The 14,645-nt window shown below is 50.5% G+C and overlaps 1 pseudogene; it reads left to right on the top strand.

The window, feature by feature from the left end:
• The first annotated feature begins 5,299 nt into the window (after positions 1–5,299).
• On the top strand, positions 5,300–9,565 carry LOC134144848 (sperm acrosome membrane-associated protein 6-like; annotated as a pseudogene).
• Positions 9,566–14,645: the final 5,080 nt, after the last annotated feature.

The raw sequence follows: 14,645 nt of genomic DNA, 5'->3' as shown, positions 1-14,645 counted from the left end.
CAGATGCTCCAGCCCTCTGATCATCCTCGTAGCCCTACGCTGGACTCTCTCCAGCAGCTCCATGTCTTTCTTGGGACCATGCTCAGCCGGCGTCTCTCCCTAATGCATGCTCTCCTCGTGACCTTGTTGCCTGTTGGTATCCTGGGCCTTGGAGGCCGCCCAAGCTGGGGCTGCAACAGGTATGAGGTGCTCTGCTACCTGGAGGCAAACACCACCTGGTGAGAGCAGGCATCTTTACGCACACTGCAACCCCTCAGGGAGGAGGTTGCTTGCTGACTGCCCTATTCCTTGTAGTGCTGCTGGTAGATCTTTTTTTGCTGGCCCAAGCACTAGATCTGGCCAGATGGTGTGACTTGTGGAGCTGCAGGTTCACTGTGGACCCATCAGTAGCAACTCTATCAGTCTAGGAAGTGATTCCCTGGACTGAGCAGTGATTGGGCTTTGGGGCTGATGGTGCTGGTGGGCACAGATCCCATGTGTAGAGCTCCATGCCTACCCTTTCCTGGGTATGGAGGCATGCATCCATGTTAAGCCCTAGGAGTGGTAGAGGAAAACTGCCTGCAGTTACTATTCCTGCTATTTTTCCATTTAAATGAACATTGTCTTTTCCTAGGTGCTTCTTGCTGAGAAAAACTGCTATTTCGATTCTCACATACCTCTCCAGTAACCATCTTGGGCTACCGTTTTAGATTCCAGCTGCAGCTGCAAATAATAAGTCATTTTGGTTTCCAGAGAACCATTTGAAGAAGGAGGAGCTTAGTTTCACCTTTATTTATTCCTTGAGGAGCTTGTGATCTTGTGATTGCAGTTTGACTCCTGATATCAAAACAAGTCAAAAATAAACAGAGCTGTCTTTGTGCATCAGGCGCAGCCTTGCCCTCCACTCTCCCCACCCCAACAAAGTCCTGGGCAGCAGCAGGCAGTCAGAAAGTCCAAACAATGGGCACATCCCCCTGCCAGGGACACCCCCAGAAGCAACTGAAACACATGACTATGTCAAGCTAGTGCCAAGGGAACATTGTAATTGATGAACTCTAGTTTGTCAACTCTAGCTTAAAAGCTTTCATTACATCTTAACATGTCAGTTAATAGACTTACCCTGTTTATAACAAACTTGCTCTGGCCAGGAAGACTAGAATAACTTTCTCTACTCTTACTAGGAAATGAAATGTATGAGACATGAAAAAATTGTCAGGTACAGGAAAATAGAAAGAGCAGTGAAATAAATTGGAATGCCTACTGAACGCTTTGTCTTTTTGTCTGTTATTCTCCTTTATTTCCATACCTTATTTCATATGGGGTCTCCTGTCTCATGAATTGATGTTTAATCAAAGATGCAAGATATAGCAGTTAACAAGGAAACAATCTTGTCAGAGGCACTCTTTCAAGCTGTGGTGGTCCCTTTGGAGAGCTGGCTTGAGTATAACCAGGTACATGTGGTTATGCAGTGCATTTTGCCTGGCACACCTGATACCTTTTCCCCAGAGAGAATCAACAGTACTGGAGCATTAGAAAGAAAACTAAGGCAGGACTCAGTGCATGGCAGTACTCTACCAGTACTGTGAAGGCAAAGTGGAAGAAGTGGACTATGCCCCTGCCAGCATTTCCAGGGACACATATTATCTAAAAACTTGAATAACTCTGGGAACAACAGCCTAATGTGAGAGGAGAGAAACTGGATTTGAATTATCAGTGCAGCAGTCATTCCCTTTCAAAACAGGCAAAATAAGACAATATTTGGTTTGATCTGAAGAAGGCCAAAGCATTTACAGAGATGATGATGATGTACTCAGTGTCTTTCTAACAACTTTCTAGCACAGAGTGTGGAATGGCATTAGTTCTCAAATGTGAAGGATACCAGCTTGCATGGATTGTGTCCAAGGCCATCAAATTTCACAGTATTTCACTTTGCTGCTAACCTCTATTGAATCTTACCCCGTGAAAACAGAAAATTCAGCATTTGAAACATGCTTTAAAGCCAGACTTGTTTAAGCTAGCCTAAAGCATGGCCAGGGGACGCGACATGTCAGCAGCTCTTACTTTGGATGTGCTGTTCTTCTCCTTGTACCTGATGACTAAATGTCCTGCCTGCTTGGAACTTCATGTTGAGAGCCTCGACTTCTGCTGCAGCTGGTTCATCTCACTGGAAAGTGATGTGAGGTGAGACCTGTTCCTCAGCAGTAGATTAGTTGATCGATATTTTCTCTTCAGCTGGCTGGCTGGAATCCTCTGTGTGACAAGCTGCTGAGGGTGCCAATCACTCTAACCTCAATTCTTGGGAAAGTGATGGAGCAGCTAATCCTGGGTACTATTTCCAGGCACTTGAGCGACAAGAAGGTGATCAGGAGTGGATTGACCAAAGGGAAATCACACTTAAACAACTGACAACCTTCCCTGAGCAAATGACTGTCTGGGTAGATGAGGAGAGAGCAGTGGATGTTACCTCCTTTGACTTCATAAGGCTTTTGACAGAGTCTCTCATAACATCCTCACAGGCAATCTGATGATGTATGGGCTAGATGAGCAGATAGTGAGGTGAAATGAAAACTGGACAAATGGCAGAGCTCAGAGGGTTGTGGTCAGTGCCACAAAGTCTAGCTGGAGGCCTGTAAGTAGCACTGCATTACAGGGGTCCAGGGTTACACCATCAGTGTATAAGTATACACTGATGTTATAAGTCATAAGTTTGGGAAGAGGAAGGAAGGACAGAGGTGTAGTTGTTGGTCAGCAGTCATTATGCCAAGGCCAGGGTAGAGCCTCAAGGGAACTTGTCTGTGAGTGTCTGCAGTTGGTGAGTGTTTCTGCCAGAAGCCTACTTTTTTTACCGGGTTTCCAGAAGGCAAGGTTTCAACTTGGCAAGCCAGAGAAAGCACAGGATTGAGTTGTTGTAGGCCTAGAATAGGCACATCTGGGCCTGCATAGAGCACCAACAGAACTTGCCTGTGAGTTTTTGTTGGTGGGTAAGGTTTGGGGGCAGAATCGCATTTGGGCTGGCAAATTGCTAAAAGGCTTTGTGCCAGTCTAGGAAGAGAGAGGAAGCCCTGAGGTTCTGTTGCTTTGGGGTTGGAATAGTCCTGCCATGGCCAGGGTAGGAACACAAGAAAACTTGGCTGCAAGGCCTCCTTTGTAGATAGTCAAGTATATACACCAGTGTCACGTTTGGGCTGAGAATCTCCCTGTAGGCCATGTGTTTGTTTTGGGAAGAGAGACGAAAGGATGAAGTGGAGCTATTCTGGGACTGGAGTAGGTGTGCCACAGCCAGGTTGGGCACCCTGAAGAACTTGCCAGAGAGCACTTGTTGGCTGTGAGCCAATTTTCCAGCAATGAATTTGGGCTTCCTCACTACTACGAGGCAAGGAGTCAGTGTGTGAAGAGAGCAGAAGTGCAGTGGTGCAGTAAGTCCAGAATGGGCATGCCATTGCCATGGTAGGGATGGAAGGGAATTTGGCTCCAACACCTTTGTCAGTGGGTGAGTATTCGTGAGTGAGATGAATCTTGACCTATGCACAAAGTCAATTTGAGGAGTGATAGAAAGCAAAGAGGAGCAGTTGCTGAGGGACTGGGCTAGTACAGCAAGGCCAGGGTAGAGGCTGCCATGAACCTGACTGCAAGAGGTTTGTTGGTGAGTGCCAGTATTGCATTTGTGTTGTTAACCTGCCAGCAGGCATGATGTCCATTTGGGATGAGAGAAGTGCAGTGTTCCATTAGTAGGGCTGGACTAGGTATGCCAGGGCAAAGACCTAAGTCAACTTTGCTTTTCAGTGTGGAGGTCCAAGATAACTTTTCTGCAAGCCTACATTGTTGGTTGAGTGTTGTTGCCAGAAGTACATTTGTGCTTTTAATCTGGCAGAAGGTAAAATGTCAGCCTGGGAAGAGAGAGGAAGCACAGATGCAGCTGTGAAGCTGCAGTAAGCATGTCAGGGTCTGTGTAGGGACCCAACAAAACTTGTTTTCAAGCACTTACTGGTGAGTAGACTGTTCCACCTGAATCACTTTTGGGCTGCAAATCTGCTGGTAGGCACGTGTCAGTTTCTGAAGAGAGAGGAAATACAGGTGTAGATTATATGTTGGGGTGGGAAAAACATGCCAGGTCCAGTGCAGGGGCCCAAGAGAACTTTGCCAATGTACCCTCTACTGTCCTATCATGTACCTGGACAGCTGTAACCTTGTAGCAGCTGTGTGCCTACTGCTATCCTTTCATGTCTTCAGGGAGACATGATTACAGAAGCACAAACCATAGCCATCTGCCTGCTGCCTCGGTTCTCTGGCAGAAGTGATCTATCAGTCAGGATCAAAGCCTTGTGTCTCATGTTGGCCTATCTAGTGCTGAGACAGGAGCAACTGCACAGTCAACATTGAAGTCATAAGCCTTCTTCTGGCCTATCAGCTTCAGAGATAGGAGTGTTCTCACAATTAATATCAAGCCATATCCCTGTGGCTAGCTTGTCATCTGCTCAAATAGAAGTGACCTCACAGCCACTTTGCTGGCCCTGTGCTTGTTGTTTGCCTCACAACAAACACTGAAGCCATAAACTCATTCTGGCCTATCAGCTGCAGAGGGAGAAGTGATTTGCACAAGGACCCACGCTGTTAAGGGATGCTATGAGGGTCTTCGCATCTGGTAGGCTCAGTGATGCAGGGTTTCCCCCTGCCCTGATGTTGGAACCCAGCCCAGTGAGCTTGATGACCCAGAGTTCTTTCCATCCCAGGATGGTGGATGCCACAGGAGCCCACTCCTGCTCTCCTGCTTGCAGGTGTAGCCAATAGTGAGACTGAGCATTTATCCCAGAGATAAAAACACACATACATGCACACAGAGGACACTAACATGAACAGTGACACAGACTGCTGCAGGTAAGACACTATCTTTAACAAAACCCACCTAAAACACAAATAGTCAGTCCCCTTCCTCCTCTTCAGTTAATAAAGACTGAAGTTCACTCGTGAAAGCACACATGCCCTCACTGTCTGGTTCAGAAGTACACGCACATTTGGGGATCTCTTGAGTATCAGCATGGCTACTCCATCCATCTGAAAACCCTGCCTGGATCCTGAGCTCTCTTGCCTGCTATATGAGCTTCTTACTTGCTAGCTAGTCTAGCTTGAAGTTTTTGAGAAAATTACACATATGCATACCAATGCACACTAGCTTAGAGAAAAATGCCAACACTGTGGTTCCACAAGCAGCTGTTGCCCAGGCACACAGGCTCTATAACCCAGCTCCAACTGCTGATGCTGAGGCCCTTGCTCCTCTCACCCCAGCCCTGCCATTAGCTGGCATGTAGGGCCCACAGGCCCTATGACCCCTGATCCCACGTCAGTGACTGATGCTGAGATCCTCATCCCCCCCAGTTACTGGTACCGCAGACATGGGGGCCACCATTGCCAAAGGTCTCCCTTGAGTTGCTGGTCCAAATTCACCTCATTCTTATCTCCTCAGTTGCTGGCACCTTGACCTTACTGCACTTACACAAGAAGTTGGGAGTGAGACTACATAAAAAGACAGCTGGAAAAGGGTTAAATAGGAAGATAAGATAGACAGTGGTGACCTGGCACAGGGTTCAGTTATACAGGTGCACTCCCTGGCAGCCACTTAGATGTGACCAGCCATTTTTATACTGTGTCCTTTCTATTCCTCTCTTTGTTCTTCTCTGGCCTCCTTCCTTAAACATTTCTTGATAAACTTTGCATAGTCCTAAAGGCATCCCTTGGATATCCAAAATTCTCATGTCTTGTTTCCCCGGTTCTTATCAATTATGAAGGGCAGTTGAGGCACATCTGGTCCCGCAGATCCAAAGCCATGCTTGTAGTTTCTTACTTGCCCATCAATTAGTGACTGGAGATTTCTGTTCTTTTCACTGTCTCTCTTATCACTTGTCTATTAGGTTTTTTTCTGTGTTTTGTTTAGTGCTTTTCCTGTTAGTTCTGACTCTCTCTGAGAAGTTCCTTGATCTGATAATTGCAATGAAGCAGATGCTCTCACTTTCCACTGTGACCCTGGCGGTCTTTATGGCCTCTGAGCAAATGGCCCCTGGCTAGTCCATATGGTGACCCTAAGGTACCTGTACAGCACCCAGAATTCCCATCCTATCTGTAGAATGACCCTGGGGGCCTATATGGCACCCAGAGCTTGATCCTGCAGGGAAAACGCTGGGGTGCATGGGAGTCCCTGCAAGGGACTGGATTGGAGGTACTGAAGGCACAGAACTGTGGGGAATGCAAGGGAGGGGATGAGAGATTCAAACAGAGGGGATTTGGAGACACTAAATGTGATTGGCAAAGGCTGAAAGCAGAGGACTGGGGAGACCAAATGAGGGGACCTTGAGGTCTGGAGCCCAGCCTACACATCCCACACCCCAGAGTACTGAGGTATCCAGGTGCCCCTGATCCCCCTGCCACAGTGGACCCAGGCATCTCAGCACTGCCTCAGAATGCCATTGTTTCTCAGGGATCCAAGCAAGCCCCGTCTTGGAACCCTAGTGGTCCCTGTCATGGAAGTGTCCAGCTGCTGTGGAAAGCAGCCACGGGGTGGCAAAGGGTACCTCTTATACTGGCACTGGTCCTCTGGATCCCCAGGGACCTGGAATCTGGGTGGAGGGGCCTGGGTGGTGGCGGTGGGTAGTCTTGGTCCCCTGGATCCCTGGGGTGCTCCCCTGCCTGCTCTGCTTTGGTCCTCCCCTGCAGTGGGCCCGGCTCTGCCATGATGTAACTGGTGCCCTCCCTGGAGTCCCCCAACACCAGCGCTGCCTTGAAGCCCTCGTCCAGGCTGCTGCACCGCTTGCTTCTGTCACAGTGGGTGTGTAGTGAGACCTAGGGACCCCCATCCTGATGGTGAGCCCTGCCATGCCCATGGACTACCATCCTGCACAGGATCCCCACCCCAACTGAGTACCCATGACCTTGATTGGGACCCTTACTCTGAACAGCACTCCCTAGCCCTCTAGGGACCCCAACCCCAATCAGGAACCCTACACAACCAGGGACTCCCACCCTGACCAGGCACCTCCTGACACTGCCTATAACTGGGCACTTAGGGACCTCTCTCCAGAATGGGGATCTCAGCTACCCCACTCAGACCAGGACCCCAAGGACCCACTACCATGCCCAGATCCCCTTGTCCTAACTTACACCTGCAGGGACCTGAACAGGGATCCTTTTATCTTGCCTAGGACCTCTTCTCCAACACTGACCTGGAGCCCAGGGATCCCCAGGGACTCCAAATCTGACTGAGACTTTGAGGACCCTCCAACCCTCCTGCCTGGGGACTCTGAAGGCCTCCAGGGACCCACACACATCCTGACTGGGATCTCAGGGACCCCCAGGGATCCCCGGCCCTCTCCACAACCTCTAAACCCTCACTGAGACATCAAGCATCCCCCAGCCCTTACTGAAATGTGCTAAGCCTGACAATATACTAGTCCAAGTGCCCCTGTGCTGGTCCCAGGGTCAGGGCATCGTGAGGATCTTCAGGAAATTGTAATTGATGCCCTACACTTGCTGGAAGTTCAGGGGGGCATGGGCAAGCAGGGGACATGGCACATGATGGGTGACATGCATGGGCGGGGTGAGGGATGGGACACAGGTCATAGGACAAACATGGGGAATGGGACATGGAGGCCTTGAATGGATGTCTGGGGAGTCCATTGGGGATTTGGGGGCTGAAAAGGAGCATTTGGAAGCTCCTGGAGGGTTGTGCCTGTGGAGTTTTATAGAGTCTGGTGGCTTTGAATGGGATATTTAGGGACAGATGGCACTCCAGAGTGGCTACACAGGGTCCAGGTGATTTGTGTATGGGGTCTGTAGGATCAGAGAGATGTGTGAGAATTTGTGAAGGAGCCTGGTTTCACTTTTGTACCTTGGACCCTCTCAGAGCCCTTCAAGGTATCGCTGCAGAAGGCTGTTAATGGAATCTGGGTGAAGCTGAGACAGTTGGAGGAAGGTACGGCACCAGTGGGGGATGCCCACCTGGGACCCTTACCCTGGAGCTTCTCACTCCAGAGACCCCCATGCCCTCCATCCCCAGGATGGACAAGGATTGGGCCCCGGCAGTGCATCACAGGAATGCGAAACCTCAGTGACCCCCCCCCAAACTAATGTTGATTCTCTCCTCCCACACCAGCTCCAGCCTGTGTCCCACCCTGTGGTGAGCACCCATCCCTCCATCATCTGTCCCCCTGTCCTGTAGTATGCCCCTTGTGTTCCCAGGACTGCCAAACCTCTCCTTCTCAGGGTACCAGCTGGCTGCCCGCACCTTCCAATGTGCAACATGCCGTCTTGTGGACTGTCAGTTCCCCTTGGACTGCCCAGGTAAGGAGGCCACAGGTGACTCAGGCATCCAGGCAAGGCTGGGACAAGTGCCATCTCAAAGCTGGGCATACACATGTGCATATACACAACCGCCTGTGAGTGCACGAGCATGTGTGAGCACTCATCTGCCTATGCCCCTAGTACAGATGTGTGGACCCATGAGGGTGAAGCTGTCATGCTGCACTGTGTTGTGCCCTTTGCCACCCCCCCTCCCCCGAGCTGCCCATCACCTGGATGTTCGCCAAGGATGTGAGTTGCATATGCACATGCAAAGAGTGTCTGAGTATGCATGAGAGGACTGTGCAGCAAGGCCTTCGTATGTTTGTGTACTTGTTTGTGTAGCTGACATGAGAACTTACTCTATAAGTAGCACAAGTGTGAGCACGCACAGGCCTTTAGCAAGTGCGCACCCACGTGAAGGGTGCATGCAAGCAGGAGGCAGGTCACTCGTGTTTGCACAGATTTGACTTGTGTGCACACATGTAGGATGTGACTGTGCATGCACATTTATGTGCAGGGGGCACAAGGAGTGTGTGCTGGGCACATTTGTGCATGTACATATGTGAGCAAAGGACATGACTATGCAATCACATGCCTGGGCCAGGCTGTGCTGATGTGTCCTCCCATGCCTCAGCTGCGCACACAGGACCTGACACTATTTGAAGAGCTGCAGGAGGGCATGGAAGGACCCCCCACCCTTATCCCTCCTCTGGGAACCATCACCTGCAGCCTGGGAGCCCACGCTAAGACCCTGGCCTGCAAGTACTTCTTCCTCAATGATGCTCCCAAGCTCCTGGGTCTGCTAGGGACAGTGTGTGTGGGGAGGGAGGTGGAGTATGGAGTGAAGCCCTTGGAGCGGAAATCCAGGAACGTACGTGGGAGTGTATGAGCAGGTTGCCAGGTCACTTGAGTCCATGGTGAGGAGGTGCAATGGAGACTCCCCAGTGCCTGTGGGGTATACAGGGTGGAAGAGGGGCACCAGGACACCTGGGTCCTTATGGAAATAGTGAGGTTTGTGGAGTGGAGCAGGAGCCCCAGGACACCCGGGACCCTGGGGGGGGACAGGCTATGCCCCCCCTGCCCAGGCACCTGGGCCCTTGCAGTGTCAGGAGGCACTGTGGAGGCAGAATGGGGACTCCAGGCACAGTTCAGGGCTGTGCTGCGCTGGCCTGACAGCAGGACACCCTCACACCCTAGAATGCTACTGGGCTGGGGCTGGCACTCTGCTCGATGGGGTTCATTCTGCTACTGGTGTTAGCCTCCCTAACCTGGGACACCCAAATCCTCAGGAACACCGAGCCCCTGAGATCCAGGCATCTCAGGGCCTCCACAGATCCACCATGGGGGGTGGACCTGGATTTCCTTAACCTGTCTGGACCTCCAGCCCTTCAGGATTCCCTACAAAACCCCAAGGGGACCCAGGGGCCCAGTGATGCCATAGACACTTGGGATCTCCCTACACCCCTGGGATCTCGATGCTCCCCAAGCTCATATTGAGACTCCCTCACTTGCACTCAGAATCATCATAGATCACTTCTTCTTCCCCTTGAACCACTCAATAGCTCTCTGGGACCCACCACCTTTCCTTAGTGCCCCCAGAACCCCCTCACTGTCCCTTAGACACTCTTTGCGACTTTCCAGTTGCCCCCAGTTTATTCAGTTGTCCCAACAACTCCCAGACACCATACTACTCTCCAGGACTCCCCAGTTGCCCATAGATCCTCCAGTTGCCCCTCAAACCCATTTGGGGACCCAACCAGTTGCCTTCAAATCTCTTAGTTTCCTTCTGGCTGCCAGGAGAACCCAACGTATCCTTCCCCCTCCCTCCCACGGATGGTGAGATGGGGGTCTTCCTCCTCCTCCTCCTCCTCTTTCTTGACTCCTCTTTCTTTCCCCCAGGGCCACCTGGCAATAGCTCCGGACCCCTTGAAAGACTCCCAGACCCAGTGATCACCTCGCATCACACAGAGTGGGCCACTAGGGTCCCCTCGGGAAGCCCAGAAACCCGACTTCACTCTAAGGGAATTTGACACATGGATCCATTTTGGGGGAACAAAATTCCTGTAATTTCTCCTTTTGTGCTGGGGGGAGGGGGTTAACTTGGACACTTAAGTCCTTCGCTCAACTTGCTTGGATGGGGCAGAGGGGAACTTGGATTTGTTTTTGTTACAAATTATAATTATAATTTTTCATCTCTTATCATGGAAAGAGGGCTATTGGATGAGATGGAAGGCTCAGCCCCACAGGGGACCTAGGAGATGGGGGAGCCATGTGCTGGGAGTCACTGCCCTGCTCTGCCCTGCAGGAGCTGCCTGGGTCCGTGCCCTGGCAAAGCCCTGGGGTCCTCACCTCATACTGCAGCCACATACTACATTTATGTGCCACACACAGAGCCATGTGCTGAATGCCTGTCCCTGGTGAGCAGTATGGTAATTTGTGGTCTCGGGGAGTGCTGTGTCAGGGTTCCTGCCCCGCCCTGGGGAAGCTGTGTGTTGGGGCCCTGCCCTGCTCTGCCCTGGGAGGGCCATGTGACATGTCCCTGCCCTGCCCCAAGGGAGCTGTGTTTCAGGTCCCTACCCTCCCTAGGGAGGTCATGGGCAGGAAAGCCCCAAGAGGGCTCCCTAAGTTGGGGCTCACCCCCAGCACTGTGAGTTCCCTGCCCTCTGTCATGTTCCCAGAAAGGGACACTGGGCTACAAGTGCTGGCAGCAGGGAACTGCACTGCCATGTCCCCTGAAGGGAAGTTTGAAGGAAGGAAGGAACAAAGGAGAGGGCTGTGACAGCTCTCCCTCAGACCCTCGGGAAGGGAGAACTGGGGCTGGTTAGGCTTTTATTAGACCATAGTCACGGAGATAGCCTACCCTGGTGAAGGAGCAGAGAGTTTTCCTTCCTTCCTTGAGAAATGTTTACATAGGTACCATCAGGGAATTTAAGGCAAATGCACAAGGTCTGTCTCTGTATGGTACCAAAACCTCTACAGGATATTAAGTCTTTACTTACTTTTCTTCACTAAAATCTCTCTACTAGGAAATACTTGTGCAAAAGCATACATACATATATATATATATATATATATATATTTATATATATATACATGCTCAAAATCTAGCACCATGGTTGCAGAGTGTGCAGTAGGTACAGGAACTGCAATTCTAAATTCATTTGAATCATAATTGGGTGTTTGAGAGATGATTTTCTTCATCATCTTAAACAGAGAAATTTTCTACTAATTCTTTTTTTCAGGGTACATTTCAGCTCCTCATTTCTCAGTGTTCACAGTGTTTATAACAAGAGTGACCATATGTACATGAAGGTGGGAATCCCATCTTTCTCAGGAGACATTACAGAGGAGCCAGGCATGTGGTTATCATGGGCTAGCTTGGAGACAAAGGACACCACAGCAATGTGGAAGTTGCAAATTGTGAAGGCTTTGCTTCTGCTTCTGCTCAATCAGACTTTCATAAGAACAAAGGAGATGATGTACAAGTAAAGGAATGTCATTATGATGCTCACCAACACAGTGTTCCCAGAGGCAAGGTTAAGGATACTTTAAACTTAGGTGGGTGCTGCTGCAGGACAGACTCTGCAGGGGTTTGATGTCGCAGAAGGAGTGGTGCCGCAGAAATACAGCCATGAGGTCATGAGTGAGTGTATCAGGGCATGAACAATGCCAAGGAAGCAAACAGCCCCTTACAGTAGTAAGTAGATCAATGAGCTCTTAACCAGCATAAAATGCAAAGGGCTGCAAATGGCCAGGTATTGCTAATGGGCCATGGCAGCTAACCGTATGGCCTCTGTGCTACCCAGGAAGTAGAAGAAATGGAGATGGACCAAGCAGCCAATGTAGGAAATGCCCTGCTGTCTGGAAATTAAGCCCTCCCAGCATGGTCTCACCAGTGCCAGGCAGAGGGGCAGCCCCACTGCCCTCAACCTGCTGGCCACATACCAATGCCACTTAGGAGAAGGAGGGGGGTGTCCTTCATGCAGGACATTTATCAGAGTCAAATATGCTGTGACGAGGTTCTTTTAGAACAATGCTGATGGGGTTTAATGGTGCTGCCTTGAAACACCTCACCAATGGTCTGTAAAAGAAATGCAGACCTGGACATGGACACAATGAGTTTTCAGGGAACAAAGAGGTAATGCAGAAGGCAGGTCCATAGTGATGAGACAGGTCCAAGGGTGGGCTGGGCAGCCAGACCACAGGTTGCAGTCCACATCAATGAGACCCATGGCCAGGCAAGGGCACAGCTGTGGCAAAGATCCAGACCGGCACTCCTCTGTTGTCACTCAGGTGGGGATTGAAAGTCCCAGGCGTGGCTGAAAGGGGTCCTGAGCTCATTGGCAGAGGTGGGTGCAGGCTCCGGGGGAGGCTAGTTAGGGCCAACAAGGCCTATTGTTGCCCATAGGGCCCAGACAGATTGCCAGGTCATCTTTATCGCCGCAGAGACCATCAGTACTCACCCAGGATTTGTTATTGTATTCCTCCATTGCAACTTGTCCTTCCTTTGGCCTCCTGAATGCTGCCATTTTTGCGTTGGAGCTCTGCCATGAGTTACCTGTTTAGCCAAGGCAGTCTCATGACATGTCTGCTTGTTTTCTGGAGTATCCAAAGTAGTCCATTCTGGCACTTGGGGGATGCTGTCCTTAAAGACCTGCCAGCTTTCTGGAGCTCCTTTGCCTTTCCTTGTTCTGTCCTCCGCTGCTCTCCTTCCTTGCTCCCTTCAGGCTCTGCAACTCCACTATTTCATGGTCACTACAGGCAAGGTGACCACAGACTGTCATGGCGCCAGCTCTCCTGGTTGTGAGCTTCCCCTTCTGGAGCTTGGGGCACTCATTATTCCCCTCACACTCTGTTGTAGTCAGGTACACTCCGAACAAAGGAGATGACATGAATTTGGGAATAACTATGACTGCAAGTTTATTTGGATGGCTGGAATGGCAGTCACAATTTACTACACATACTATTCAACTACCAGGAAGGGAGAAAAGGGAAAGAGGAGAAGAAAGAAAAAAAGAAACACTAAGGGGAATTTTTTGCTAGTGTTACCAGTTTCGTTACTCACCTTGACCTCCTAGTCAACTGTGAGGATCTCTCAACCTCAAGGAGTATCCTTCAGGGGTGTCCCACCTCAAGGGAAGATCTTGCTGCCAACCAAGAGAGCCCAGAAAAGCTCTCCGTGGATCCCTATTTATATCTTAGTTGAGGTTATTGCTCTAGTGATATGAGGTAATGGGCTTGATGATTGACTGAGCGATTCTTTCCACATTGGCAAGTTTGGTATGTTCACTGCATGCACCGTGCGGGATAGGTGGAGCCACCACATACCCCCAAAACCTCAGCACTCAAATGCACCAAACACAAACAAGAGTTGGGAGTCTCCTCCAACCATGCAGCCAGGACTGGACACAGGAAGGGAGGCTCAGGCTCAATCTCTTCTCTGCCTCAGAGGGCTAAATCTCTCTGCATTTCTCTGAGGGGTTAACGGGACTACAGAACCCAGTTCTGGCACAGCACATCTTCTCCCCAGACTCCTCTTGTCACCAGAGCATGTACTGGCTACGGCAGAGCCCTCTCCATGGTTTTCCCGGGCATCAAGAGAAGCAGAAAATCCCTAAGCCACAGCCACCACCACTGTAGCCAGAGAATGACTTGGGAGAGCATGACCTTGGGAGAGAGCTGCCCGCCAGCACGGACTGACAGCCAAGCCTGGACTCCTGAGCTATTGCCTGTGCAGTTACCATCTCCTTGGTCTGGCCTGGCCCCAAGCACCCCAGCTGACAACTGCTATCCGAGGCAGGGACACTGCAGCACAAGATGGAGAATAGCGAGAGGAGCTGCAACATGCCCCAGGTTATGTCACAGCCTGACCGGGATTTACTGTCTTCCCCATTGGAACTTCTCACTCAGTCTAAGCTTTCTCCTGGTGTCATAAAAGAACAGAGGGAACATCACTTGCAGAGCAGGAAATCTGCAGTGCAGTCCTGCTATGGAGTGAGGACAAAGGACAGGTACAGCAGGTCTGTTTTTTCCCTGAAGCAAAGGGTATTTCTCACACTCTCCTCTGGTCCCTGCCTTGAGCCTGCCTCTCAGCACCTATTTGCCCTTAAGGCAATCCTAGCAAACCTAAAAATCCTTTTTCTTTCTTTCTTTCTTTCTTTTGTGTGTGTTTAGGGGTGTGTGTGTGTGTGTGTGTGTGTGTGTGTTTGTGTGTGTGCTGATCAGTCATCTAAACGTTCACGGAACTGAACAGAAACTCTCCATTTTCTATCCCAGAAAGGTCCAGCAGTGACCTTTCCACCAGAAACAGGGCCCAAGTGGGTCTTCTGGTGTGATTG

The sequence above is a fragment of the Rhea pennata genome, chromosome 10 (assembly GCF_028389875.1).
Source record: "Rhea pennata isolate bPtePen1 chromosome 10, bPtePen1.pri, whole genome shotgun sequence".
In the NCBI taxonomy this organism is placed as follows: domain Eukaryota; kingdom Metazoa; phylum Chordata; class Aves; order Rheiformes; family Rheidae; genus Rhea; species Rhea pennata.
This window is presented reverse-complemented; position numbering and strand designations above follow the sequence as displayed.